The sequence below is a fragment of the Saimiri boliviensis genome, chromosome 9 (assembly GCF_048565385.1).
Source record: "Saimiri boliviensis isolate mSaiBol1 chromosome 9, mSaiBol1.pri, whole genome shotgun sequence".
Classification (NCBI taxonomy): domain Eukaryota; kingdom Metazoa; phylum Chordata; class Mammalia; order Primates; family Cebidae; genus Saimiri; species Saimiri boliviensis.
In genome coordinates, this window is record NC_133457.1 from 96,886,561 (window position 1) to 96,904,446 (window position 17,886).

Genomic DNA, 17,886 nt, shown 5'->3' on the forward strand with positions numbered 1-17,886 from the left:
TAAAAACCACACTAAACTAAGACAACAAAAAGAAAAGAAAACCAGAATGAAGACCATTATCCAAACAGCCAGAAACCCTCTTTTGAGCATCCCCAGAAGAAGCTGGTCCTAATTCGTAAAGGGCAATCAGGTGATTGAAGAGAGGGTATTGCTTCACTGGGACAAAGGCAGTATTTTAATTTCTCTCGGTTGTGAATACCACCTACGGGGGGCTGGAAACTGAAAAAACCCCTCCAAAATAGGAATTTACCCCAGAATTCCGGGACCCAAAGTTCTATTGAGCTCCGTAGGCCTGGATGGGGCAGAGGGATGAGACACACTCCCCTGTAAATAAATAAATACATAAACAAGGCGCTGAGGACTCAGCGTAGCACCTGCCTCTTCTCCACCCTTGTGCACAATCTCCAACTGTTAGCGCGGAGCTGCCGCCGCCACTGCCACCACCGAGTCGCACCTGCCATCTGGAACAGGCCTCACATATTCCAAGACCTCCTTTCTGCTTCGCTGAACCTCCATCTTCTTTCAAATCACGCGGGGGACCAAAACGCACACCCTAGGCCACAGAGAAAGGTGCCTGGAACCAGCCCCCCAAACAACAGTGCTGCATTTGAGGATGCCATCTCCTCCAAGCAGCGCTGAGTCTTTTCTCTTTTCTTTTTTTGGTTTTGTTAACTCTGGGATGTCTGGAATTAGTGTGGGGGAAAGGAATGGGAAGAGAAAGGGGTGCAGTGGGCCACAGTGTCCCCCAGTGAGAAGGAGAAGGGCTGGGGAAGTGCAGATCCGGATGACCATGACTTGTGAGGGCTGGGGCTGGACAGGACAGGGTCTGAAACTGGCGGCAGGACTGGCCTGGCGGGGGCAGGGAGGGGGCCCAGGAGGGTGCTCTAGAGGAGAAGTCACAGGCCTGAGGACAACCCAGCCCCAACTCCAGGCAAGGGGCTGTCCTGCCTGGGCCTCAGTTTCCTCCTGTGTGGGGTGACACCACAGGCATAATGGCTTTCGCCACCTCATAGGAAGTCTGTGGGAACCCAAATGACGCACAAACAGCACCTGCCCTAGAAGACACCCATTAAAGAGCTCTGTCTGCTCCTCTGGGGACCCGCCTCCCGGGGCACTGCAGCCTAGGACAGGGAATCGGGGGTCACTGAAGCGGGGGTCCTAGGCGGAAGGAGGTGGCCCTGAGCCAGCCAGGGACCGCGGGCGGGGCCTTCCGGGCCGAGGCGGAGGTCCGGGCGCGCTAACGAGCGGTGAGCCCCAGGTGCGGGCCCCACCCAGGGCCGGGGGAAGAGGTGGGGCTGGAGGGGGAGGGGAGCGGGCGGCGCTAATGACTGTTGACAGCGCGCGCTGGGGCCGGGCTGGCCGCGCGCGCCGCTGACAGCTGCTCGGGCGAGGGGCGGGGGCGGGGGCGAGGGCGAGGGCGAGGCGGCCGCGCTCTCTTCACGGCGCACGCGCGTGCGCCCCGGCGAGGAGGGGTGGGAGGAGCTGGGAGGCGCGCGCGCGCCGGGCCGGGTTCGGAGGGCCTGCTGGAGCGGCTCGCGCGGGCTCCTCGCGGGCAGGCAGGTAATGAGAGTAACCATGGCAACCCACCAGAGGAAGTGTATTCTGCAGGAGACGTTAATCCCCTCTCCCCGGAGCTGGGACAGCCTGACTTTCCATTCTCACACAGTAATTAGATACCAGCTGTCAGTGCAGGGGGGACGGCTCCGCGGCTGCAGCCTGGCTGAGGGGGGGCGCACCAAGGGGGCGGGGGGGGACACGCAGGGACGGGGCGTTAAAGACACAGGGACGCTCGGCGGCGGCGGGCCGGGGCGGCTCGCCTCCCCCAGTCTCCGGCCTCCAGGCGCGCGCCCGCTCACCTGGAGACCCCGCCCGCGCGGGCCCCGCCCACCCCACGCGCACCTGCTGCGCGCGCGCCCGCCGGCCTCGCGTCCTCCTTCCGGCCCCGCCAACCCGTTCCCGGCGCACCTGCCCTGCCCCGCCCCCCGGGACGCTGCCCACCTGTCCTTTGTGCAGGGCGGTACCCTTCGATCTTGCCAGCTCTCCTTCAGGGAGCGCCCGCTATGTGCCAGGCGCCGTGCCAAGCCTGATCTCCCGTAATCCTCACAGACCCTCCGCGGTCAGCGCCTCTTCTGCTCCCCGCCCAAGGCACAGCGGGGTGTGGCCATTTGCCCAGGGTCACGCAGACTTGAACCCCTTATCCCCGTGCCCATTCAGCAACCAAGCTACAGCGCCTCCCACCGCGTCCACATCCACATCTGCTGTGGCTCCGGGGCCTCCTAACCGCCCTGGGAGGCACAACAGTCACGCTGGTGGCTGGCATCGCGGTGAGCCTACTGTGTGCCAAGCACTGACGACCTCGTTTCACTTTCCCAACAGCTCCGAGAAATCTGTTGCCCCAGGGTGAGGAAGCGAAGGCACAGAAGAGCAGAAGGGATTTGCCCACAGTCACAAGGTGCAGAGTGGCAGAGCTAGGGTTCAAATCCAGGGAGTCAGACCCCAGGACCCCAACTACTGGGCTCCATTGGCCCTACCCCTGGATTCCTGGTGGCTGAAATCCAGTCCACACCTCTTCCTCCTTTTCACTGTTCAGCCCACGCAGGTCCTGTCCTAGCATCACGAGGCACAGCCTCTCCTAGCCATACCTGAGAAATCTAAGAAGTTTCTAGGCCTAAAGCCGCTGCCACAACCACCCTTGTTTCCTTCTTTTTTTTTTTTTTTTGAGACGGAATCTCGCTCTGTAGCTCAGGATGGAGTGCAGTGGCATGATCCCACCTCCTGGTTTCAAGCGATTCTCCTGCCTCAGCCTCCCAAGTAGCTGGGATTACAGGCACGCACCACTATACCTGGCTAATTTTTGTATTTTTAGTAGAGACAGGGTTTCACTATGTTGGCTAGGCTGGTCTCGAACTCCTGGCCTCAAGTGGTCCGTCCGCCTTGGGCTCCCAAAGTGCTGGGATGACAGGCATGAGGCACCGCTCCCAGCCCACAACCCTCATTTCTGTGAGGCCTCCCAGAGGCTCCTGTTGTCAGTGCAGGCAGCTGCTTGGAAGTCATTCTAGGCCACCCCCTCCATTTCCCAGGTAGGGAAACTAAGACCGTTCAGGTGTTAGTTAGGCCTGGCCCAAGCAGGGAGATGGCCTGGGAGAGCCTTTGGGAGGCAAGAGGGTTTGGTCCACTCAGGCCTGGCTATGCCCCCTGCCCCCCCACCAACAATCAGGCCCAGAGTTGGGGAGGGGCACACCAAGGAGGGACAGGAAGTGTCCAAGAAGCAGAGCCAGCTCTGTGTCCCCAGTGGCGGCGGGTGTCTGGGGCAGGAGGAGGCTATCTGATCCCTTCCCCACTGCCCCGACCATGACCTCCTCCCTCCCTCCCTCCCTCCCTCACTCCCTCCTCCCTCATGGCTGGGGTAGCCAGCACCCAGGGCTGCAGCTGAGAACCCAGCGTTCCCCAACCCCGCCAACATTCCAGTGGGAGGAGGGGTGGGGGGAGGTTGCGCCTAGAGCTTTAGGGACAGGGGCACCCCTGGGGCTGCCCCACCCTGGGAGGGCCAAGGCCAGGCTGCCTCCAACCTCACCGTTTCCTGCCTCTGCTCTCCCCATCTCTCAGTAGCAGAGCTGCCTAAATTTGGCTCCAGGAGGGAATGGGGGAGGCAGCAGCAGGCGGGTGCCGTCAGAGGCCAGGGCGTCGCTCCCGTCTAGCCGGCTGGCATTTTTGCTGTCTGGAGGAGGGCAGGGGGGCCCCCGGCAGCCCTCTCCCGGAAAGGGAGATGTTCGTACCTTCTGACATACACTGAGTAATGTGCAAACGACATGCAAACTGAGCTTCAAATCAGCATCTCAGCCAGGGAACAGCTTGAGAGCTGCTTTTGGGATGAGAGCAGAAGGACCAGAGCCCAGTGCCCAGGGGCTCTAGTGGGGGTGGGGTGGGGGGGGCGGCACAGAGTGTCTAGGGCTGGGCGTTGGGAGACTCAGTTTCTTGCCAGCTGTAGAGCTTCATTCCAGTGGCTGGACCCTCTGGGTCCCAGCTCAAGGGCAGGGCCATGGCTTTCTCTGCCTGCTCCAGCAGAGTGCTGGGCACACCCCGTCACATGGTTAAGCACATGAGTTCTGCAGCCATCCCGCCTAGGTTTGAACCCTGGCTCTCCACTGGCCAGCCGAGTGAATCCCTCAACTGAGCACCCAGGCAAGCAGCTTGTGGAACTGGGTGTCCCTTTCAGAATAGCCACTTCCCTTCCCTGGAAGTTGGGCACAGGGGCATGACCTCAAAGGACCTGGGCTTTGGAATCAGATCTGGATTTCAAGCCTGGCTCAGCCAGTGAGGCTCTCTGAGTCTCACTCCCCACATTTGGGAAATGGGTTCAGGATCTCAAGGGCAGCTGTGACGTCCACGTGATGACCTTGCACATGATGGGCACACACAGGCCTTCCCATGGTGCAGCCTCACTGCTGGCTGCTTTCACGCGACTCCTAGCTCTGTCCTGTCCCATCGCTCCTCTTCTCTTTGCTCTTCTGTCCTGGCTTTTCTTTTGTCTCTAGATGTAAATTTCTTGCAGTCTTTTTCCTTTCTGTCTCTCTACTTAACTGGTGATCTTGGACAAGTCAACTGCCTCGCAGAGTCTCAGTCTGCACATCTTCTAAATGGGAGTAAACGAGAGGTGGACAGCGAGCCCTGTCTGGGTCCTGGGGCTAATCTTTATGAGACCGCCCGCCCATCATCCTAAAGGGCCCGAAGGGACGGGCTCTGCCCTCAACTCTATCGGGCATGGCGTGTTGGGTCTCTGCTTCTCAGTAACTCTGTTTAACCCCAGATAACTGCTCTCCTGCCCCTCGCCTCGGCTGATATGAGCTGAATCCAGCTTCCTGCCACCCAAAAGCCACTTCCTGCCAAACTTGAGCTGATACCAGAAGAACTTGTTTTCTGTGCACAGAGCAGTCCCTGGTGGGGCAGCCACCAGCTTGCCTCAGGTGTGAACATTTTTTTCCATTTGCTGGTCTGTCTGCTGGGCTGGGCAGGAGATGCTGGGGACTCTGACCCCTTTGCCTCTGCACCTGCCTGTCCTGCCCCAAGGTAGCCTCCAGGCCCGCCAGCCATCCCAGGAAGGGTGCCAAGTGTCCCTCTGGGCCCAGACAGATGTGCGTAGGCCGTAACACACAGTCTGACACAGCCACACACGCACATAGTCAGTCTGACAGAGCCCCTCTGGCCACTGGGCATTTGGGGAGGACTCAGACAATGTGTGACTGTCACACACAGTTAAGGTCACAAGTAACAGACACAGCCTCACACATGCAACTATATGCAGTCCTTGGACAGACTCACACACAGTTACACACAGGCCCACAGCTACACTCAGACTCCCACAGCATTATACACGGTTTCACACATGCACACAGGAATCTTCCTCCCAGGCCCCCACACTGCCCAGCACTGATTTTCCAGAGGTATTCACTGATTCAACACATTCTTTTTGAGGGTCTTCTCTGTGCGGATCCTGGACAACCCGTAATCAGAATTATTGGAGCAGGAACAAATAATGAGCTGACATGTGCTGTTTTCTCCGTTTCCTCATCTGTGAGATGAGGAGCCTAGCCCTGCCCCGTGGGACTGTCGGGGTTAGGAATGAATGCGCGGAAAGCCCTCGATCGGTGTTTGGCCCATGGAGAGTGCCGTCTAAGTGAAGCTTTCCTGGTTAGCCAAAAGCATCCCGCCGCGCCCAGCTCCACACAGAATTTCTGGCACACCTGATCTCCCTGAGCCCTTGCCCAAGTCCCCAACAGCTGGGGTCATCACCCCCATTCCTCAGATGAGGAAACTGAGGCTCAGAGAAGAGGCCCACAGTCCGCAGGTGGCCCCACTGCCCTCGTGTCATGCCATAGCGCCGCTCCAGCCTGCCTCGCCACCCCTCCATGCACACACACTGTTCCCTCTGGCTGGAACGCTATTCCCACTTGCATTTGGCACGCCCAGCTCCTCTAAGCTGCCTACTTACACTTCTGTGAAATGGGGATACCAGCCTGAGTCAGCCCCTGTTCATGTTCCTCAGGGCACTGGACTTTAAGGGCCAAGAGTAAAGACCATTTTGTCCTGTTCTCTGGCACCCAGTAGGCGCTCGACAACGATTTCAAAACTAAAGAAATAAGCAAGTGGCCTCATGGCTACTGAGGACAGAGTCTGGAACGGAACGCAGGGCACGCTGAAGCTGAAGCTCACTTCTATTCTACTGCCTTTCTCATGCTCCTAGCAGGCAACGAAGATGTCAGTGAGTGAGTGAGTGAATGAATGAATGAATGAAACCGAGATCTCAGGGTCCCAGTCAAGTGCTCCCTGGGCTTCATTTCCTGGCAATGTGGATGTGAGCCAAGCTCCAGCCACCTTGGATGGTGGCGGGGATGGCGGGGCTGACGGGCTGCCTGAAGCCGGCTGTCAGGAGCTCGTCTGGCCACAGCCGCCAGCAGGGGAGACCAGCTGGCGGTACAGGGACCATCGGCCCAGGCCTGGAATCTGAGCTGCCCTCAGAGGCCCAGCTTCTCTTTGGGCCCCCACAAACTGGCCTTTGTTCCCCAGGCCGGCCAAGACCCAGCAGCTTGGGCTTTCTGTCTGCCCGCGGCACCCGCGCTGAGCTGGCGGGGGTAAATGGGCCAGCCTCCCCTCCGTCCATGCCCAGGACGTCGCTTTAGGACTAAATGGAGATGTAATTTTCTATACAAATCCATGACAATTTAGATGGAGTGATTGTAATTGGCTTTTCAATGGGGGTTTTGTCCAGTGCTGGTGGCTAGAACTGGGTGGCCTGTTTGAGGCAGGCTCCATTTAAATGACAATAAAGCAATAATATTGAGGACTTGTACAGTGCCCAGCACTCCTCCCAGCCCAAGTAAAGCCTCATGTTTATGGATCTGGCCCTTCCTTGGGGCCGTCTGGACAGGCGGGTGGCGGGGGGCATCGAGCCCAGGAGACGGGTGGCCACATCTTTGGGCTTCCGGACACAGAGCTTCAGAACGGCTGACGCAGGGTCCCACGTCCACCGGCTTCCCTGCTCCCTCATTCCTGACACTCTCATTAACTAGTGCGTCCTGGGGGCCGGCCGCTAGTCCAGGTTTCAGGGGCACCAGGACAATGAGAGCTGCTCCGGCGGGTCGGAGGGAGAAGGCTACAATGGCCAGTGCCACTGATGTTTGAGAGCATGTCCAAGAGATGACCAACATCCAGACAGCCTGGGCCCAAATTCTATTCCACTTCTTTTTCAAAAAAAATTTTTTGAGACAGGATCTCGCTGTGTCACCCAGATCATACAGTGGTACAATCATGGCTCACTGCGGCCTCGACCTCCAGGGCTTAAGCAGTTCTTCCACCTCAGCCTCCCAAGTAGCTGGACCATAGGCACGTGCCACTAAACCTGGCTCATCTTTATTTTTCTGTAGAGACAGAGGCTCGCTGTGTTGCCCAGGCTGGTCTCGAACTCCTGGGCTCAAGAGATCCTCCCACCTCAGCCTCCCAAAGTGTTAGGATTACAGGTGTAAGCCACTGTGCTCGGCCCCTACTCCACTTCTGACTTCCTCCTGAACTTTAGCAAGTTACTTAACCTCAGCTTCATGCCTCAGTTTCCCCAGACATAACATGAAGCTGCAGTAAAAGTTACTGTGAAGATGAAACACACCTTAACAGTACCTGGGATGTGGAAGGTGCTATATATAAGTCACTGCCGTGATTCATTCCAAGCTCTAGCTCTGGTGTCAGGGTGACCTTGGGCACGTGACTTAACCTCTTTAAACCTCCACTGACTTCTCTTTAAAACGGGGCTTTTAGGAGAACCGACCTCATGGGGTTATGAGGATTTTAGAGGATGCAGGAAAGCACTGAGCACACAGCCATGCTCGATAAACATGAGCTCTCTTGCTGTGGCACTCTTGCCTTGAGGAGCTCGCCAGCCAGTGATCATGACCACATCGAATATGGGGAGAAGGAAAGAGAATAAAGCTCGCAGGAAGCCGCCATGGAGCTCAGCTGGCTCTGCCATCAGGGGATGCAATGGGAGAGGACCATCCAGAGGGCCCACGGGAACAGGGCAGGAAGTGGGGCTGCATAAAGGAAGACTTCATAGAGGAGGTGATATTTGTGCTGGGCCTTGAAGGATGAGTGGCACTTTTGCCACCAGAAATAGTAATACCCAGCCTGGCCAACATGGTGAAACCCCGTCTCTGCTAAAAATACAAAAAGTAGCTGAGGCCAGGCGCGGTGGCTCATGCTTATAATCCCAGCACTTTGGGAGGCCAAAGCAGGTAGGTCACTGAGGTCAGGAGTTTGAGACTGGCCTGACCAACATGGTGAAACCCTGTCTCTACTAAAAATACAAAAATTAGCTAGGTGTGGTTGCGGGGCTCTGTAGTCTCAGCTACTAGGAAGGCTGAGCAGGAGAACTGCTTGAACCCAAGAGAAGGAGGTTGCAGTGAGCCAAGATTGTGCCATTGCCCTCTAGCCTGGGTGACAGAGCAAGACTCCATCTCGAAAAAAAGAAAAATTAGCTGGGCGTGGTGGCACACGCCTATAGTCCCAGCTAGTCAGGAGGCTGAGGCACGAGACTCACTTGAACCCAGGAGGTGGAGGTTGCAGCGAGCCGAGATCTCGCCGATGCACTCCAGCCTGGATGACAGAGCGAGACCCTGTCTCAAAAAAAGAAAGAAAGGGTGATACCAGGGGCAGGCGCTGTTGTTACTAAGTCAACAGGCAGACCTGGCTGCCTCCTGAACAAGTGCTTTGTGCCTGTGAAAAGGGCGTGGAGGAAGCCTCTGCTGCAGGTGCAACGTCAGGTCACCTCTGAAGGCCAACAGCCCGTGCAGGCCCCCAGGCAGGCGGGCGGCCGGCACCGTGGGCAGCGGCGAGTGGGATGGTAGGAAGCTGTGCTGAATGTGCTGGAGGACGGATGGGGTGGCGGCTGTATTCACGTGAAACAGGCAGCCATAGAGGGATTTTCAGCAGGCGGGTGACACCATCCAGAGGATATTTTTAAATGATCCCTCTGACTGCTTGTGGAAATGGGCTATAGAGAAGAAGGGGTGAGAGAGAGGCAGGGAAGCCATGGGGAAGCAGTTGGATCACTGGGGGAGAGAAGTGGTTAGACCCAAGGAATGGCCGGGCCGAGGAGCTGCTGGAAGGATGATGGGAAAGCAGGGGAAGGGCGAGGAAGGGAAGGGGGAAGGGGCTCAAAGAGGCACGGGGCCTTTGAGGCATGGCGAGGGGCTGTGTGCAGCTGGTAGCCGAGCAGGGTTGGTGGAAGGACATGGGAGAAGAGAGCTGAGGGCCACCTCCCACCTCCCCTGCTATGGCTCTCCAGCTTTGTCCTGAAGGCAGTGGGGTGCTAACAAGGACTTTTCTCCAGGCAGGAAAAGACCGTGCTGGGATTTGTGCTTTTGAAGGATCATTTTGGCTGCAGGGTGGAGGGGTGGGAGGTGGCAGGTGGGCGAGGCTGGAAGGAGGGAGGCAGGGAGGGAGGTGGTCAGTGGGGGCTCAGAGGCCTCAGCAGGCATCCTGGCCAGCTCCCAACTCTGAGAGCAGCAAACCACTTCCTCGGAGGTCTAAAGCCAGACCCAGGTTACAGAGCTCGTCAATGGCAGAAATGGATCCCACCCCAGGGTACACTCAAAATCCAGCGCACCATTTCCCTTTGCCATCATCAGCCTTGGTCACTAGTAAAATCCGTCACAAATAGCTTTTCATCGTGACTTTTGGCCAGAGAACCTGTACTATGATACCAGGAGGGGAGTACTATTATGATTCCCATTTTACAGATCAGGAAACTGAGGCCAAGTCACCTGCCTAAAAGCACACAGCTGGGAATTGAGAGCCAGGTTCAGATGTAGGCAGGGTGACTCCAGACCCACACCACAGGTCCTAAGCAGGAGGCCTCAGGCCAAGTGGGGTCTATGGACGTATTTGGGGGACCTGCAGAGGTTTATTACAATTTCAATTTGTTGCTGATACTTAAAAATTAGGGCTGAGCGTGGTGGTACCTGCCTGTAGTCCCAGGTACCCAGGAGGCTGAGGCAGGAGGACCACTTGAGCCCAGGAGTTTGCGGCTGCAGTGAGCTATAATAGTGCTACTCTCCTCCAGCCTGGGTGACAGAATGTGACCCTTTCTCTAAAGAATAAAAATAAACATGAAAAAATAGGATGTTTCCTGAAAGAAAACATGAACTTTGGACAGGACCTCTTGATGTCGGCAACCCCAGGCCCCAGTCCTTGAACTTGGTCCATCTTGGGGCCATTGGACATCTCTAGCATGGGCCTGTCCTCTGCCTCCAGACAGCCGACAGGACACATCTGAAAGCAAGTGTGTGTCTAGGGCTCCCTGGAGAGCTAGAGAGACACATCCGTCCACTCATCCAACAAGCATTTAGACCCCCCTTCCCTGCCTGCAGCCCCTGCCCCCACCAAACATCCTCCATCTGCCTTTCTTCTCTGTAACAACAAACAGGTACCATGCACTTACGGTGTGCCTCACACTGCCCTCTGCGCTCTCCATCTCCCTGGCTCAGGCCAAACACCCTGAAGGCATCCTTGACTGCTCACTGGTTCTCACAGCCCACATCCCATCCATTGGCAAGTTCTGTGGGCTCCACCTTTAACTATATCCAGAATCCATCTGCATTCTACCGCTGTCCCAGCAGCTGGAGGTGCAGGAGGAGGCACGTGCTGTTAGTCTAGCGGGCTGGGTCTCGGTTCCCTTGTCTGTAAGGGTGGGCCAGAGCAGGACATTTGGATTCCCATGATTCTTGTGTCCAGATTTTGGAGCTAGGAAGAGGCTGATTCACAAGACACTTAGGTTATAATTCTAATTCCCTTCTGGCCTGGGCAGGACACAGGTGGGACACAGGAGGAGAGCATGGGTGTTAGAGGCAATGACAGTCTTGACTTTCAACTCCCTGGGTCAGGAGCTCCCTGGGATGGAGGGTGCCTTGTTCACCACTGCATCCCCAGTATCTCCCAGAGCTGACCACAGAATAGGTGCCCAGGAAACGTGTACTGAAAGAATAAGTGATGACTGAGTCCTCCTGGTCCTCCAGAGGGACCCTGGGCATGCACTAACTTTCAGAGGGCCTTGATTTTTCCCATCTGAGAAACACGCAGAACAATCTAATGCCACTGCCTTTCTTCTCTGTAACAACAAACAGGTACCATGCACTTACGGTGTGCCTCACACTGCCCTCAGTGCTCTCCATCTATCAACTCCATCTATCAACTCTAGCCCCAGGAGGTTGGGACAACTCTCTTTTATAGGGGAGAAAACAAGCCCGGAGGAGAACGCGACATTCCCGCCCAGTGTCACACAGCACAAAGCACCTGAGCTAGAGACCACCCCGGACAGCCTGGCCCCACAACTCTCATTCTTTTTTGAGACAGGATCCCACTGTGTCACCCAGGCCAGAGTGCAGTGGCTCAATCATAACTCACTGCAGCCTCAATCTTCCAGGCTCAAGCGATCCTCCCACCTCAGCCTCCCAAGTACCTGGGACTACAGGCACAAGCCACCATGCCTGGCTAATTTTTGCCTTTTTTGTAGAGACAGGTTTTCACCATGTTGCCCAGGCTGGTCTCGAACTCCTGGGCTCAAGCCATCCTCCCACCTCAGATTCCCAAAGTTCAGGGTTTACAGGCATGAATCACTACACCTGGCCTTCCCATTCTTAAACACTGTTCTAGGCTGCCCCTCAAGAAGAAATGAGGTTTAGGAAGCCTGTCCCAACGAAGCACCCACGTTGCAGGTGGGGACATCCTGGGCAGGAATGCAAGATCAACAATCCTTCCATGGCTATGAAATTCCATCCAAATACTCATGCCTGGATTTGAGGCCCCTGGAAGCAGCTCCAGCCATATCTTCTTCTAGAGGCCCCAGTACAAACCTGACATTCCAGCCTCCCTGGCTGCTCCTCCTCACATGAGCTCTGGGGCAATCCTGCCTCTGTGCCTGGACAAACACTGTCCCCTCTGCCTGGAATGCCCAGGACTGGGTGGTTTCATTCAAATGCTCTTCCTCTCCCCAGGAACCTTCCCTGACCTTCCCCCAAACCTCAACCCAACATGTTTCTTGCCTTCAATTTCCTATAACATTTTGCCAACAAGGATAGCAATAGCCAATGTGTATTAAACACTCCTGATGTACCAGGAGGTACTATTGTCAACATCGTTTTACAGATAAGGAAACTTAGCACTGAGAAGAGAAGCAAGTTGCCCAAAGGTACATGGGATGGAGTCAGGATTAAACCTACATTTGCCTGACAAATTGCAAAGCTAGACCTCTAAGCCCCTAAACCAGACCACATCTCACTAGCAGGCACACAACAGATGCTCATTCAAGATCCCCTAGTAACTAGCTGCCTTTGGCTTCCACACTTAATTGCCTTTTGCACACTTAAGTATGATCTTAGAGATTCTCCAGGCATCACGTGCTGAATTTGCATGTTTCTGGTAGTTATTTCAGAAGAGGTCAGAGACACTCTCAAGGCACGGGGGCTGAATCAAATGGTGAAAAATAAATTGGATCGGAAGTCAGATAGATCATGTGAACTGAGATCTCTGTAAAGTGGGGATTCTAATTCTCATCTCCAGGGGCACTACAAGGGGATGCACTGTGCCAGCATACACCGAGTGCTCAATATACAGTAGCCACGGTCATTATACGAATGGCTCATGTTCTAGACATTATTGCCGGGCGTGAGAATTGGTTCCCTTCCTATGGAGGGCAGTCTGCATCATCTCCAAAAGCACATGCCCTCAGACCCAACAATTCAATTCCTTGGTAGAAGCTCATGCCTGAAATGGCCATCTACGTTCAAGGATGTTCACTGAAGTCTTACGAGAGCAGAACATCATAAATAATCTGAATGTATATTAACGGGACTGGATAAGCAAATTACGGTCCAGCCATAAAACTGAATACTACACAGCTTTAAAAAAGAAGGAGAAAGTTCTTTATGTTCTGACGTACTTATGCGCTGACAGCATACAGATTTACTGTTGAGTGGGAAAAACAACCAGAAGAATGTAGGAGCTAAAACTGTAAAACTCTTAGAAGACAACATAGGGATAAATCTTTGTGACCCTGGATTAGGCAATGATTTCTTACATACGACACCAAAAGTTCAAGCAACAGAAGAGAAATCAGACAAAGCGCACCTCCTTAAAATTAAAAACATTAGTGCTTCAGGGGACACCATCAAGAAAGCAAAAAGATGACTTGTAGATTGGGGTAAAATATTTGCAAACCACGTATCTGATAAGAGACTTGTATATAGAACACAGAAAAGATTCTTACAACTCAATGGTAAAATGACAAGTAATACAATTTTTTTTTTTTTTTTTTTTTTTTTTTTTAGACGGAGTTTCGCTCCTGTTACCCAGGCTGGAGTGCAATGGCGCGATCTCGGCTCACCGCAACCTCCGCCTCCTGGGCTCAGGCAATTCTCCTGCCTCAGCCTCCTGAGTAGCTGGGATTACAGGCACGCGCCACCATGCCCAGCTAATTTTTTGTATTTTTAGTAGAGACGGGGTTTCACCATGTTGACCGGGATGGTCTCGATCTCTTGACCTCGTGATCCACCCGCCTCGGCCTCCCAAAGTGCTGGGATTACAGGCTTGAGCCACCGCGCCCGGCCGTAATACAATTTTTTAATGGGCAAGGATCTGAATAGATATTTCTTCAGTAAAGACATGCAAATGGCCAATAAGCACATGAAATGATAGGCAAGACCACCAGCCATCAGGGAAATGCGCATCAAAACCACAGTGAGATGCCACTTCACACCCTCTAGGACGGCTCTGATAAAAAAGACAGTTAATAACAAGTTTTGGCCAGGCATGGTGGCCCACGCCTGTAATCCCAGCACTTTTGGAGGCCGAGGCGGGCAGATCATGATGTCAAGAGATCAAGACCATTCTGGCCAATGTGGTGAAACCCCGTCTCTACTAAAAACACAAAAATTAGCCCGGCATGGTGGTACACGACTATAATCCCAGCTACTCGGGAGGCTGAGGCAGGGGAATCGCTTAAACCAGGGAGGTGGAGGCTGCGGTGAGCCGAGGTGGCGCCGTTACACTCCAGCCTGGGTGACAGAGCAAGACTCTGTCTCAAAAAAATTAAATAAATAAATAAGTTTTGGCAAAAATGTAGAGAAACTGCAATCCTCATGCACTGCTGGTGGGAACGTAAAATGGTGTTCTGATCTGGAAAATGGTCAGGTAGTTCCTCAAAAGGTTCAACATATGACCCAGCAATCCACTCCTATATGGAAGAGAATCAAAAGCACATGTGCACACAAAAACTTGTACATGACTGTTCACAGCAGCATGATTCAAAACGGCCAAAATGTGGACACGACACAAATGTCCATCAACTGCTGAATACATAAATAACATGTGGTATGTCCATTCAGTGGAATATTATCAACAATAAAAAGGAATGAAGTACAGTCAGGTGTCACTTAATGACGAGATAGGTTCTGAGAAACGCGTCATTAGGTGATTGCATCACTGTGGGAACATCATAGAGTGTATCCACACAACCCTTGATGACACAGCCTATTACTGTACTGAATACGGTAGACCACTGTAACACAATGATATTTGTTTTTTTGAGGTGGAGTCTCGCTCTGTCACCCAGACTGGAGTAGTACAATGGTGCAGTCTCGGCTCAGTGCAACCTCCGCCTCCCAGGTTCAAGCAATTCTCCTGCCTCAGCCTCCCAAGTAGCTGGGATGACAGGCACACACCACCAACACCCAGCTAATTTTTTATATTTTTGGTAAAGACGGGGTTTCACCATGTTGGCCAGGCTGGTCTCGAACTTCTGACGTCAAGTGATCTGCCTGCCTCGGCCTCCCAAAGTGCTGGTTATTACAGGTGTGAGCCAATGTGCCCAGCCAATATTTGTATATCTAAACATAGCTAAGCATAGAAAATGTACAGTAAACAATAATATTATATATTAGGTCAGGCACGGTGGCTCACGCCTGTAATCCCAGCACTTTGCGAGGCCAAGGCAGGCCAGTCACTTGAGGTCAGGAGTGCAAGACCAGCCTGGCCAACATGGTGAAAACCCAATCTCTACTAAAAATACAAAAAATTCCTGAGCAAACACTTTTGGGAAATAAATAAAATAAAGTAAAAAAAAAAAAAAAAGGCCGGGCGCGGTGGCTCAAGCCTGTAATCCCAGCACTTTGGGAGGCCGAGGCGGGTGGATCACGAGGTCGAGAGATCGAGACCATCCTGGTCAACATGGTGAAACCCCGTCTCTACTAAAAATACAAAAAATTAGCTGGGCATGGTGGCTCGTGCCTGTAATCCCAGCCACTCAGGAGGCTGAGGCAGGAGAATTGCCTGAACCCAGGAGGCGGAGGTTGCGGTGAGCCGAGATCGCGCCATTGCACTCCAGCCTGGGCAACAAGAGCGAAACTCCATCTCAAAAAAAAAAAAAAAAAAAACTGTAAAAATAAAATATAAAAATTAGCTGGGCATGGTGGTGGGTACCTGTAGTCTCAGCTACTTGGGAGGCTGAGGCAGGAAAACTACTTAAACCCAGGAGGTGGAGTTTGCAGTGAGCTGAGATCATGCCACTGCACTCCAGCCTGGGCGACAGAGTGAGACTGAGTCTCAAAATAATAATAATAATAAACATCATCATCATCTTATGGGACCACAGTCATATATGTGGTCCATTGCTGACCAAAATGTCCTTAAGTGGTTGGTGCATGACTGTCCTGATACATGCTACGTGGATGAACCCTGAAAATGTAAGTCAAAGAACTACGTTACAAAAGACCATGTATTGTATGATTCCACTTAAAGGAAATGTCCAGAAAAGGCCAATCTAAAGAGACAGGAAGCACAGTCGTGGTTGCCTCCCTACCTAGGGCAGGGGGTCAGGAGGAATGAGGAGTGACTGCTTAGAGGCATGGGGGTTTTTGGGGGGCAATGCAAATGTTCTAAAATTGATTGTGGTAATGGTTGCACATCACTGAATATATAATACTGAAAGCCACTTAATTGTATTTATTATTTTAGAGACAGGGTCTCTGTTGCCTAGGCTGGAATGCAGTGGTATGACAACTCCCTGCGGCCTTGAACTCCTGGGCTCAAGTGATCCTCCCACATCAGCCTCCAGAGTAGCTGGGGCTATGGGTACACACCACCATGCCCAGCTAATTCTTAAAATGTTTTGTAGAGACAGGGTCTGGCTATATTGCACAGGCTGGTCTTGAACTCCTGGGCTCAAGTGATCCTCCCTTGGCCTCCTAAAGTGCTGGATTATACGTGTGAGCCACTATGCCCAGCCTGAATTGTATTTTAAATTGGTGAATTGTGTGGCATGTGAATTATATCTTTAAAAAAAAGCTATTATATTTTAAAAAGCAACCTATGGAACAATGTACAACATATTTTGTGTAAAACTAGAAACAAAACCCAGAAATAGATTTGCATATGTGCATATATATGTATAAAATATCTCTGAAAGGATACTCAAGAAATAACAGTGATTTCGCCTGGCGAGAGGAACAGGGTGACTGGCAGGCAGGGCCAGAAAGAGGACTTTTTTTTTCACTGTATGCTGGTACTTGAATTGTTTTTATGTTTTTCTGGGGTTTTTTAAAATAATTCTGGCCAGGTGCTATGGCTCATGCCTGTATTCCCAGCACTTTGGGAGGCTGAGGTGGGATGATCACCTGAGGTCAGGAATTCGAGACCAACCTGGCCAACATGGTGAAACCTCATTTCTACTAAAAATACAAAAATTAGCTGGGCGTGGTGGCAAGTGCCTGTAATCCCAGCTACTCAGGAGGCTGAGGCAGGAGAACTGCTTCAACTGGAAGGCGGAGGCTGCAGTGGGCCGAGATCGTGCCACTGCCCTCCAGCCCGGGCGACAAGAGTGACATTCCTTCTCAAAATAATAAATAAATAAATAATAAAATAAAATAACAAAATTCTGTTACCTTAGAAAATGTTGTGGGCTTTTTTTTTTTTTTTTTTTTGGTGAGACAGTCTCCCTCTGTCACCCAGGCTGGAGTGCAGTGGCACGATCTCAGCTCACTGCAACCTCCACCTCCTGGATTCAAGTGATTCTCCTGCCTTAGCCTTCTGGGTAGCTGGGCATGGTGGTACGTGCCAGTAATCCCAGCTACTTGGGAAGCTGAAGCAGGGGAATCACTTGAATCTAGGAGGTGGAGGCTGCAGTGAGCTGAGATTGCATCACTGCACTCCAACATGGGCTACAGAGCAAAAACTCTGTCTCAAAAAAAAAAAAATTTTAAATGAGTGCTTTATTACAGACTGGCCCTCAGCGGGAGGATGAGCTTGGTTGGTGGCTCTGAGAGCAGGAGAGATCCCTGAGGAGTCCCACTTCACAGTGTGCCACGCCCGCTCGCCTCCACCTCTGATTCCTCACACAGGCCCTGCCAGAAGGTTTCAGCACCACCCCATTTCCAGCAGTAAATCTTGTGGCTCCCCCTTCAAAACAGGCCTAGAATGGCTCATTTCTCACCCCGCCATGGGCACCACTCTGGTCCAGGCCGCCACCCTCTCTCTCCGTTTCACCTGGATCACCGCAGCAGCCCCCTCCCAGCTGCCACCCTCACCCCCTATCCTGGTCTGTATTCCACACTGATCTGTGCTCACCTCTTACCACTCACCCCCACCCCCAGGGCTCCAGCCCACTCCACCGGCCTTCTCCTGGCTCAAATCACCCGGCACTTTCTGCCACAGGGCCTTTGCACAAGTCCTTTTCTCTGCCTGGAATCCTCTCCCACCAGATACCTACACAGATGTTCTCTCACCTCCAGTGGGTCTCTGCCCCCATGTCTCCTTGGGAAGAGGAGGCCCCTCTACACCTATCGCAAGCAG

The 17,886-nt window shown here is 53.2% G+C and overlaps 1 protein-coding gene across 4 annotated transcripts in view; it reads right to left on the reverse strand.

The window, feature by feature from the left end:
- Window positions 1-17,886, reverse strand: part of NOL4L (nucleolar protein 4 like) — a 148,885-nt gene that overhangs the window by 97,579 nt on the left and 33,420 nt on the right. The window contains exon 1 of one of the 4 annotated variants that reach the window (XM_074406395.1): window positions 1,999-3,294. The exons of the other annotated variants lie outside the window; for them this stretch is intronic. The gene's annotated coding sequence lies outside the window, so the exon portion shown is untranslated. Of the gene's footprint in view, window positions 1-1,998; window positions 3,295-17,886 lie in introns of those variants that run through there. 4 annotated transcript variants of the gene reach the window in all.